This window comes from Portunus trituberculatus, chromosome 47, assembly GCF_017591435.1.
Source record: "Portunus trituberculatus isolate SZX2019 chromosome 47, ASM1759143v1, whole genome shotgun sequence".
NCBI classification, from domain to species: domain Eukaryota; kingdom Metazoa; phylum Arthropoda; class Malacostraca; order Decapoda; family Portunidae; genus Portunus; species Portunus trituberculatus.
The window spans coordinates 10,243,049-10,255,548 of NC_059301.1; the positions used below are offsets into that span (position 1 = coordinate 10,243,049).

General features: G+C 39.6%; 1 protein-coding gene and 1 non-coding gene across 7 annotated transcripts in view; one reads left to right on the forward strand and one right to left on the reverse strand.

Moving 5' to 3' along the window:
* The window catches only part of LOC123520628 (Kv channel-interacting protein 4-like), a 417,208-nt gene that overhangs the window by 177,249 nt on the left and 227,459 nt on the right, over nt 1-12,500 (forward strand). The gene's annotated exons all lie outside the window — the stretch shown is intronic.
* Trnae-cuc lies at nt 364-437 on the reverse strand. Its single transcript has one exon. It is a non-coding gene; the product is annotated as a tRNA-Glu (tRNA).

The window sequence follows — 12,500 nt, forward strand, 5'->3', positions numbered from 1 at the left end:
CGCTGCAGTCCAGGGTCACTGGTTTGTGCACCAGGAAATGACGTGTGAACCTTCATTGTTTGTGTGTGTGTGTGTGTGTGTGTGTGTGTGTGTGTGTGTGTGTGTGTGTGTGTGTGTGTGTGTGTGTGTGTGTGTGTGTGTGTGTGTTTCACTATTTGATCTGCTGCAGTCTGACGAGACAGCCAGACGTTACCCTACGGAACGAGCTCAAAACTCATTATTTCCGATCTTGGGATAGGTCTGAGACCAGGCACACACCACACACCGGGACAACAAGGTCGCAACTCCTCGATTTACATCTCGTACCTACTCACTGCTAAGTGAACAGGGGCTACACGTGAAAGGAGACACACCCAAATATCTCCACCCGGCCGGTGAATCGAACCCCGGTCTTCTGGCTTGAGAAGCCAGCGCTCTAACCACTGAACTACCGGGCGTGTGTGTGTGTGTGTGTGTGTGTGTGTGTGTGTGTGTGTGTGTGTGTGTGTGTGTGTGTGTGTGTGTTAGGATATATGCGTACAACAGGAACCTAAAGATTATAATGTTCAGGGCAGTGAATTATACTTATTACTAGCATTAAAATGTCGTTGTTCTTAATTCTTAATGCTGGCGCTACTGAAATTAATACCACTGTAGTTAATGTTGTTATTGTTGATGGAGGAGAAAGAACAATTCATGGCCACTTAAATATGACGTTCGACTCGTTACAAATACAGGAGGAAATGTTACAAAATCTCAGCATAAAGTTTTCAATCATTTCTTCAAGCTGGTCACGTAACAGTAACCCTAAGTAATATCTAAAGTACAATTGATTACTATTCTGACACTACATGACTAAACAAATGTCATAAAATTTTCATAAGCACTAATTTCATTTCAATATTTCAAAACTCATTCCATACCAAGCAATCACTTATTATGCTCTCTCTCTCTCTCTCTCTCTCTCTCTCTCTCTCTCTCTCTCTCTCTCTCTCTCTCCCACGCATTTCCCGGAAACTCTGTAATTACCTCATCTTTACTATAATACGTTTTCCAATCTTCAACGAATCACTTCAGCTTTCCTCACATGTGATGTACACAACACTATAATATGTAACTGATTTCAAGATTTTCTTTTATCATGCATGTATTTTGTAATATTATATTGCAACTGTAACGCTTCCTTCTATAGTATTTAGCTAATTAGACAAAATAGACTAATTATACTCTATCACTTCCAACCCACGCCATTTCTCTCTCTCTCTCTCTCTCTCTCTCTCTCTCTCTCTCTCTCTCTCTCTCTCTCTCTCTCTCTCTCTCTTGTCTTCTCACAGTGTGTGTATATTTGTGTGTGTGTGTGTGTGTGTGTGTGTGTGTGTGTGTGTGTGTGTGTGTGTGTGTGTGTGTGTGTGTGTGTGTGTGTGTGTGTTAGCAAATCATCAATTAACAGATGCCTACTTAAAGAGAAAGAGAGAGAAGAGAGAGAGAGAGAGAGAGAGAGAGAGAGAGAGAGAGAGAGAGAGAGAGAGAGAGAGAGAGAGAGAGAGAGAGACATACACATATACTCATATGCCCAGTTACTTCCTAGAATCGGCACTCTCTCTCTCTCTCTCTCTCTCTCTCTCTCTCTCTCTCTCTCTCTCTCATTACGCACTGCTAAAAAGCTTTGCTCATTAATAGACTAACACATCGAAAAAAAAAATGCATTATCGTTCATCTCAATATAAATGTAATGAGGGAATACAATGCGTTAATTGGAAGTATCCATTATTTATCATTACCGATATATCCCCACAGCCTCCCCCACCACCACCACCACCACCACCACCACCACCACCATTACCACCAATAGCACGTTAATATATACTCTAATAGCGTTATTACCTTTAAAACCATCACTTCACTAGTATGACATGTGGCTGAGTATGGAAACGATATCCTTGCTACTCTCATTACCAGATTTGGCCTTTATGAACACTTGTAATGCCTCCATAGCTCTACCAATGACATCACTACGCGTATTACTGCAGTTGCCATAAAGTTGCTGCTCTAATGTCTAACGTGGCGATTGTTACTATCTCTACTTGGTTATGATTGCCAGTCACAATTTCACAATACTTATATGACTATTAATATATTTTCTATATTATCATTTAAACAATCACTGCTACACGATATACACTACCACTACCACTACTACTACTACTACTACTACTACTACTACTATTGCTACTACTACTATTACTACAACAACAACAACTACTACTACTACTAATAATAATAATAATAATAATAATAATAATAATAATAATAATAATATTTCACACAGAATCTAATATATGTATACAAAAGATCAAACGATTGTATACCATCAAAATCAATAACAACAATAACATATCACATACTTTCACTTCCAAACATTACCACACACACACACACACACACACACACACACACACACACACACACACACACACACACACACACACACACACACATGAGGAAAGAAGGAAGGAAGGAAGGAAGGAAGGAAAGAAGGAAGGAAGAGGGAGAGAGTGAGAGAGAGAAACTGACGGCGCGACGTCTGTATCAGCACCATGACTCTCCTCCTCCTCCTCCTCCTCCTCCTCCTCCTCCTCCTCCTCCTCTTCCTCAATCACTACCACCACCACCACCACCACCACTAAAGCCTCCTCTTCCTCTTCCTCCTCCTCTTCCTCCTCCGGACACGCGATTGACACATGCCTGGCCAATAGAGTGGTCGGAGCCTCACATCCGTGACGACTCGTGGAGGAGGAGGAGGAGGAAGAGGAGGAGGAGGAGGAAGCGCAACAGGAGTAGAACCAAATTGAGGGCATGGAGAGAAAAATCAGTATCAGAAAATCCAAAAAAAAACGAGGACCAGGAGGAGGAGGAGGAGGAGGAGGAGGAGGAGGAGGAGGAGGAGGAGGGAGGAGCAAGAAAGGGAAAATAAGTAAGAGGATAAGGAAAGGCAAACGTAAAAGGAGGAGAGGAAGAGGAGACAAAAGGAGAAAAAGAGAAGGAAAGAAGAGAGAAAAGAGAAGAAAGGAAAGAATGAAGAAGAGAACAGAGGAGAGAAGGGAAGGAAGAGAAGGAGAATTATGGGATCATAAGACTATGTGAAACTAGATTACAACTTGGAAGGAAAAGAGCAAAAAGAAGAGAGAGAGAGAGAGAGAGAGAGAGAGAGAGAGAGAGAGAGAGAGAGAGAGAGAGAGAGAGAGATGATGGAAGAGGAAAGGGAGCTAGGGAAAGAGGGAGAGTAATGTGTTTCTGGTTGGGAGAAGTTGGGAAGAAGGGAGGTGGATTGAGAGGGAAAGGAGGAAGGGTAAGATGGAGGACAGGAGAAGGAAGAGGAGGAAGAGAAGGAGGAGAAGGAGGAGAAGGAGGAGGAAGGGGAGGAGGAGGATGGATAAAGCCAGACGCTATATCGAAAACCGAATCTGAACTTGAGAGTCTGTCACGGTGGCATCCTGTCTAGTAATCAGATAGTCTACCACTCATTCATTCATTCATTCATTTAGTTAGTCAGACAGTCAGACAGTCAGACAATCATTCACTCAGTCATCCACTAACTCACTCTTTTATTCACTATCTAACTAAAAAAAAATCACAAATATATTCATACAGCCAACCACTCAATAAGTCAGTCATTCACTCATTCATTTACTTATTCTCTTAGTCCATCAGTGCCTCAGTCAGTCAGCCAGTCAGTCAGTCATTCAGGGTCGCTCAATCAGTGTCAGTCTGTCAGTCAGTCAAAGTGATAACCAGACATGCAGTTCGCTTTTCACTTAATCGTTTTGAATTCAATCACGACTTTGTGCATGAGTCAGTCAGTCAGTCAGTCAGTCAGTCAGTCAGTCAGCCGATCAGCCTTTCCGTAAGTCAGCAAATAGATAAGAAATTCACTTATTTACTGTACCAGTCAACCAGATAAGCCCATACAGTTCATAATTCACCCAGTCAGTCAATCACAATTCACCTATTAAGTCCCATAGTTTGTCAGTGACTCAGCCAGTCAATCAGTCAGTTTTCCAGTTAGTCAGCCAGTTAACCAGTCAGTTTTCAGCCAGTAAGCCACTCACTGCAGCAATGAGCCATTCAGTCAGTCAACCAGTCAGCTTACCAGTTGGTCAGCTAGTCAGCCAGTCAGTTCTCCAGTCAGTCAACCAGTCAGCCAGTCAGTTCTCCAGTCGGTCACCCAGTCAGCCAGTCAGTTCTCCAGTCGGTCAGCCAGTCAGTGCAGCAATAAGCCAGTCAATCAGTCAACCAGTCAGTTTTCCAGTCAGCCAGCTAGTCAGTGCAGAAATGAGCCAGTCAGCCAGTCAGCGAGAGTCCATGAGTGGGTCAGTAAGCTCATCAGTCAGTCAGCGAGGCATCAATCATTCGATCCATCCGAGCCACTTATCTCCATTAAATCATAGAGTTCCATCTTTATCGTATAGTCAACATTTCTCCACTCCTCCCTTCCTCCCTCATTTTCTCCCTGCCTCTCTTCCTATCTTCCTTCCTTTCTTCCTCCTCCTATTCCCTCTCTCCTCGATTACCAAACATTTTCTTCGTCATTTTCACTTCCTCGTTTTTTTTATTTCCTTTCTGTTTTGTCACTCTTTCCTTTTCTTGATTCCTTATTTTCACCTTTCTTATCATAATGGTCTTTTTTTTTTCTCTCTCTCTCTCTCTCTCTCTCTCTCTCTCTCTCTCTCTCTCTCTCTCTCTCTCTCTCTCTCTCCCCTCGTTATTCCATCTCTTTGATTTCTTCCTCAATAACTTTTTTTCTGCATTCATTTTTTCTTATACTTTTTTTTATTATTTTCTTTCTACCACGTACAGTTCATTATTTTTTTTCCTACCTCTTTATTTCTTTCATATTTCCATCTTCTTTTCTATCACTATCATCTTTATCTTTACATTTTTTTTTCTTTCTCTCTCTTCTATTTCTTTGTTTTCTACTTTTTTTTTCCTTAGTTGTTATTACTTCTGCTTCTTCTCTCTTCTTCTTATTCCTCTTCCCTTTCAGTTTATTCTTTTTTTCATCATTTTCCTTCTTCCAAATTTCCATCACGCTCCTTTTTCTCTGCCCTGCACTATTTTCCCGCCTCTACATTCCTCCCTTCATCATGTGACCAACAATTTTGCCTCTCACTCTCTCTTTCTCTCTCTCTCTCTCTCTCTCTCTCTCTCTCTCTCTCTCTCTCTCTCACCTACTTCCTTATCACTCGTTCATCTCTTTTCGCATCAGTGCCCATCTCTTTTCCTTCATCAGTGCCCATCAAGCTCTCTCTCTCTCTCTCTCTCTCTCTCTCTCTCTCTCTCTCTCTCTCTCTCTCTCTCTCTCTCTCTCTCTCTCTCTCTCTCTCTCTGTGACTATATCCTAAATACTTTTTTTTTTAGTCATCTAGGCTGACCCAATTTGACTGTGTGTGTGTGTGTGTGTGTGTGTGTGTGTGTGTGTGTGTGTGTGTGTGTGTGTGTGTGTGTGTGTGTGTGTGTGTCCAGCCACCCATAAACGATAAAAATATTCATCATAAGAGACCTTGTTAGAGAGAGAGAGAGAGAGAGAGAGAGAGAGAGAGAGAGAGAGAGAGAGAGAGAGAGAGAGAGAGAGAGAGAGAGAAAGTCGTAAAAAAAGTAAACATCAATATTAGTAGAAAAAGTGATGGCTATGGTAATTATCCACTGTGCAACTACTGTCCATATTCCTTGACTGTATTGTTAGCTCCATTTTCTTTTGTTATTAATGACTACTTCAATAAAAGAAAAATAGAAAACGTGTACCTTGTTAGTTTTAGACCTCTTATGTTATTTGCCCTTTCATTTTTCTGCTTTCATTTTTCCTTCTTTAGCTGTCCAGGGTTTTTTTTTTTTTCACTGTTCACTGTCTCTTGTTCTGTTCCGTCTGGATTATTTGTATGCTACATGTTTTTGCCCCTCGTGTTCTTATTTATTTACTTCTCTATCCTTTTTTTCCACGCGTGTCGTTTGCAATGTATGAAATATAAGAGAGGAGCGCCCAATAGCCATGTTTTCTTTATTGCTAACATAAGGAAGGGAGTGTGTGTGTGTGTGTGTGTGTGTGTGTGTGTGTGTGTGTGTGTGTGTGTGTGTGTGTGTGTGTGTGTGTGTGTGTGTGTGTGTGTGTGTGTGTGTGTGTGTGTGTGTGTGTGTGTGTGTGTGTGTGTGTGTGTGTGTGTGTGTGTGTGTGTGAAATTTCGTACAAATAACCAAAAATCATTTATCTTATTCATTCCTGAACTCTTTTTTACGAAGGAACATTTCTACCTAAACACACAATAAAATACGTACATACATGCATACATACATACATACATACATATACTTTTATACACAAAGTAAGTCATTTACCTAGAATGAAAAAAAATCCAAAATAAAAGCCGAAAAGCAAAGAATTGTTTTTATGGCTCTCGTTAACAGACACTCCAATTCGTTATATCAAGCAGTGGGAGGAAAGGAGGGCATAATCGAACCATGGCGTCAGAAAGGGATGTAGGGGAAGGCTGGTTAGAAGTAAATGAAAGACGTAAAAACTCTTCAATACTGGAACACATTTTACTTTGAGATTTGTGGAAGATCAGAATATTTTATTTACATTAGGAAGGGTTTATGGAGGTCAGAAGATTAATAGCTAGATTCTTCACTATTTTAATCCCCATAAGAGTTTCTGAGGGTTTATAATATATCGAAATAGTAAAAAAAATTAATATGAATACGCGGAGTTAAAATGGTTGTACTAAGAGAGCTTCATTTATATTTTATTTCTCATACATTAATTCATTCACAAATATTCCACGTTCAATCTCAATTCAGAATGTTCTTTTTTTTTTTTTCTCTCTGTTATCTTTCCTTCATTTCTTTAGTTTTTATTTTCTGTATTCATTATTTGTTATTTTTTTCTGTTCTATAATAGTAATATTTTTTTTCTTTTATCTTTTTTTTTTGCTTCTCATTATTCTTTATTTATTTTCACGGGTTTACCATTGTCAGGTTTTTGAAGTAATCTTACACAGTTTTTACCTTGTTTTTACATTTTTTACATTCATTTATTTCTATCAATATTTCATAATACTAAGAGAGCGCTTATTATTCTTTTAATTTTTCAATCTTGTTTTTTTCTCAGCTATTCATTCTAAGCTATCCTTGCCTTGTCATAAAACACCATTTTTCCAATATTTTTTTTCAGTCAATTTTTCTCTCTCCCCTTAATTTATCAATCGTCAATTATTTAACAGCTTTTATGTAAGAATACTATCATTTTTTCATATCCTACATTACATTTTTTATCTCTTTTTTTTATTCTAACATTCGAACATTTTCTCCATTACTCACTCACTCACTGATATATGTCATTCCATATATTCATCTCTTTACGACAACATTACATAAATAAGTGTGTGTGTGTGTGTGTGTGTGTGTGTGTGTGTGTGTGTGTGTGTGTGTGTGTGTGTGTGTGTGTGTGTGTGTGTGTGTATACATGTAGGTACGTCAATTAGAGTGGCGGTATTCTCTCCACTACTAAATAAACACACCGTAACGACATTAAGTGGAGAAAACCGACAAAAAATGTTTCCAGAATGTCGCTGTTGTATTTCGGAGGAGGAGGAGGAGGAGGAGGAGGAGGAGGAGGAGGAGGAGGAGGAGGAGGAGGAGGAGGAGGAGGAGGAGGAGGAGGAGGAGGAGGAGGAGGAGGAGGAGGAGGAGAAGTAGGAGGAAGGGGAGGATATGTAGGAGGAGGAAGAGGAAGAGGAGGAGGAGGAGGAAGAGAAGGAGGAAGAGAAGGAGAAGGAGGAGGAGGAGGAGGAGGAGGAGGAGGAAGAGGAAAAGTAGAAGTAGGAGGAGGAGGAGGAGGAGGAATAAGAGCACTAAGAGAAAGAAACGGGGAACGAAAAAACGAAAAAAATATAATCACAGAAAAGAAAGAAAAAAGAAACGATACAAAAAACGAGAAGGAAAGTAAGATGAAAATATATATTATGATAAATGCAAAGAATACTGACAACGCACGAAAGACGGAGGAAAAGGAGGAAGAAAACCGGCAAGGGAAGTAAAAATTGAAAAATAATGCGTGGAGAAGCAATATGAAGGAAGACAGCAAGGTTGCAGGGTTCAGGGAAAGATGAAATATTGGAAATAAGAGTCAAATATGTAACATGAACTGGTGTGTCGTTGAGAGAGAGAGAGAGAGAGAGAGAGAGAGAGAGAGAGAGAGAGAGAGAGAGAGAGAGAGAGAGAGAGAGGACTGTAAGGCAGAAAAATAATGGATATTCTGAAACACAAAGAAAGACATTTAAAAACAATGCCCTCCTCCTCCTCCTCCTCCTCCTCCTCCTCCTCCTACTTTTCTTCCTCCTCGTCTTCTCCACTCAAGGCAACTCACACTACACTTCTTCCCTCCTTCCTTTTCCTCCTCCCTTCCTTCCCTCCTTCCTTCACACTCTAATCCTATCCTTCCCTGTTCTCTCTTACACTTCTCTTCTACTTCTTTCCTCCTCTCTCCCACTCGACCCTTCTCCTCTCTCTCCCCTTACATAATCATACACTTCGCACCCTTCTTCTTCTTCTTCCTCCTCCTCCTCCTCCTCCTCCTCCTCCTCCTCCTCCTCTCTTCTCCTTCTCCTCCTCCTCTTCCTCTTCCCCAAGTCATCTGTCTTCACCTCTCGCCTTTCCTCCTCCACCTCTTCCTCCAGCTGCCAGTCCTTGTTCCACACACACACACACACACACACACACACACACACACACACACACACACACACACACACACACACACACACACACACACACACACACACACACACACACACACACACGCACACACACATACACACACAGTCACACTCTCACGTCACGACCTACTAACTTCTTGATATAGTTACGTGTGCTATTTGCGTACATGAATGTGTGTGTGTGTGTGTGTGTGTGTGTGTGTGTGTGTGTGTGTGTGTGTGTGTGTGTGTGTGTGTGTGTGTGTGTGTGTGTGTGTGTGTGAGTTGGAAGAGTGTCTCATCAGCCCTTCATTACCTAAGTCTCCAGAGGCCACGACAGGTTCCTGAGGTTCTTTATTCACGGAAAAGGAAGGAAAGGAAGTGAAAGGAAAAAAAAGGGAAGGGAAGGAAAGGGAAGGGAAGGGGAGGAAAGACAAACATATACAACATGCTTGTCTTACACTAACATACGAGACAAAATACTAAATACATAAGTTAAGGAGGGCAATACAGAAGACAGAGAGAAAATGAGATTGAGAAAAGGAGGAAAAGAGAAGAATTTGAGGGAAAAATGGGAGAAAGACACGTGGTAAGGCTTAGGGTAGTGGAAGATAAAGAGGGAAAGAGAAAGAGGTTAAGTAAAGAGGGAAAGAGATGAGAGAATAAGGAGAAATGGTAAAAAAACGCACTTATCCTATTATCTCATCACATCCCTTGACGTCTCTCTCTCTCTCTCTCTCTCTCTCTCTCTCTCTCTCTCTCTCTCTCTCTCTCTCTCTCTGTGTGTGTGTGTGTGTGTGTGTGTGTGTGTGTGTGTGTGTGTGTGTGTGTGTGTGTGTGTGTGTGTGTGTGTGTGTGTGTGTCGAGGTTCATCAAGGGCCTTTCAAAATGCCAAGGCGGATCATGGAGGTGGCAAATAATTTCCTCAACAAATAGGGAGTCATTAATGGCAGTGCTACGTAAGTGTGTGAGTGTGTGTGTGTGTGTGTGTGTGTGTGTGTGTGTGTGTGTGTGTGTGTGTGTGTGTGTGTGTGTGTGTGTGTGTGTTGAGTTATGCAACGACATAATAGTTCCTCTTGCTGCTATTACTTCTTCATTTTCTTAATATCACTACTTATTTTTACTATTGTTGCTGCTGTTATTACTACTGCTCCTACTACTATTAGTTACTACTACTACTTCTACTACTACTACTACTACTACTACTACTACTACTACTACTACTACTATGACTACTGTTACAACTCTTACTACTGGAACTGTTACTGTTATTACTACTACTGTTGTTGCTGCTGCTACTACTACTACTATTACTACTACTACTACTATTACCACTATTACTACGACTACTACTACTATTACCACTATTACTACGACTACTACTACTATTACTACTAGAAGTGGTATTTCTTCTATTTCTACAGCTGCTACAACAAAACATCAATAACAACAAAAAAATCATAATGATAGTAAATTGGTAAAAGAATACCACTGAAAATGTAAAAAAAATAAGGAAGAACAAAGGGCAAGGCGAGGATACTATGCGTTGCCTCTTTAGCAAGGGTTAAAAAAGAAAACGATGGGAGAGAAAGATTCTACAAAAAAAAAAAAACGTAAGAATATAGAGATTGGTAAGCTTTACCAGAAAATGAATGATATTAAGTAGAAAGTCTTGTGAGTGTGGTCGAGGGAGAGGTTTAGCCATCTGTCGGCAAGTCTCGAATACCAATAACCTTGGGAGTGACGGTGTATGATAGTGAGAGATGTGGCACTGACTGAGCGAATAAAGGAAAGAGGATTCGATGAAATGGGAAGTTTTCAATTCCACTAGGAATTTTGTGCGACCTGAGCTTCCCATACGTAGGAGCAGAACTCATTTTATGAACGTTTAAGGTCTCTATATAGTCCAAGCGCATGAGAGGAAGTAATGTATTGAAGGGAGGCGATACAGTACACATAACTTATTTTAATATGAATAGAGGTATGAAATCGTCACTAGAGATATATGCATGTTTAATGTAGAGGAAAGGATAAAGCAGAGCACCAGGGAAGTAAAGAAAATAATTGTCCCAAAGGATGGGTTGAGGAGACAAATGAAGCAATAAAGCTTTAAAAACATTAATCACAAGAGATATGACGTTGAAATATATAAATTAAAGTTATCACCATAAAAATGGATATAGTAAAAATTCCAAACAAGAATATCTATGTATGAGGTGAATCACACAACTATAAATATCAGATAATCTTAAGGGTTAGGTGAGCGATCTAATATGCTAATGAATAAAGTTAAAAAAAGGAAAATGAAACACTTGAAAGATGGCGTACAAGCGAGTACATAAACACAACAGCCTGCACTTGATTGAAATTGAAGGTACGAAAAATAGACAAGAAAAAAAAAAAACTCAGCTGTCAGAGGACTCTTGGCACATGGGTAACGAAAAAAAAAAGGTGAAGTTTGGAGGAAAACGGGTGATATTCAACAAAAGTTAGATGAATGTTCCACAAGTCAATATATCCAGCGAAAAGTAAAATAGCTATCAAGACACCACAGATCTGCAATCCATCAACAGCTTCAATGGAGGATTTCTAGTTGCTTTTTTGTCAGGTGGACACTTTACAACTTTTTCCTGAATAGCCATGATTGCAACTATGGTCGGAATGGAATATTATTAGCGCCTGTGGCGTTGTGCTGACAAGACGACATATTGTCATTCGAATGCAAGGATAAAAACATGAAAGGAAACAGGCAGAGAGTTCACTATACTCAGTGATATGTCTGCAGCAACCATTGAGTCCACTGCCTGTATTTCTCTATGACATCGATAGACACATACGTATACATAGACAGATAGATATATTATTATTACTTAACACACAGACAGATACATAGATAGATTATATTGATAGTTATATAGAGATAGAGACAGATATAGATAAATAGTTATATAGGGAAGACATGTATTTAGGAGAGGATAAGTAGGTAGATAGATTGAGAGAAGAAAGGATGCACAGACATATATTGATATATGCACATTAAAGAAGAATTATAAACTGATAAATAACAAAAACGGTTATAGAGATACCATGTTCTTAGGAAAAAAAATGAACAGACAAAGTATATACTGAACAAATGCTATATACACTCACACAAAGATATAAATAACCTCACAGCGATAGATGAGCTGGTAAAGTTTCTGGTATATCTAGATGCAATACCTAAAAGTGGAAACAAAAATAACTAGACATAAAAGTTAAAAAAAAAAGACAAAAATGTTTACAGGAAACGAGAAAAATAGTTTCAGGAGTAAAAAATAATGACATGTGAGTTAAAATGACAGAAATAGAACGAAATTTACTAAACAAAATTATCACGTAAATGAGAATATAAAGAATTCGAAAAGCAAATCGTATGAACGTCAAACAACATAGCGTACAACTGCAATGATAGGTAGCATAGGCACATATATTTCCTTACGTGCATAATATACCTTCAAGTCTGTGTGTGTGTGTGTGTGTGTGTGTGTGTGTGTGTGTGTGTGTGTGTGTGTGTGTGTGTGTGTGTGTGTGTGTGTGTGTGTGTGTGTGTGTGTGTGTGTGTGTGTGTACGTAAGGGGCAATGGCAAAGAAGAAAGATATGAAAAAATAACAGAAAAATAAAAAAAAAAAAAGCCCTACTGAGAAAACAGGCCCAAAAAAGAGTTGGAAGTCATTAGAAGAAGAAAATGCAGAAGTAATCGTGGAGTTCCATAGCTTACATAAAAGGATATAAAC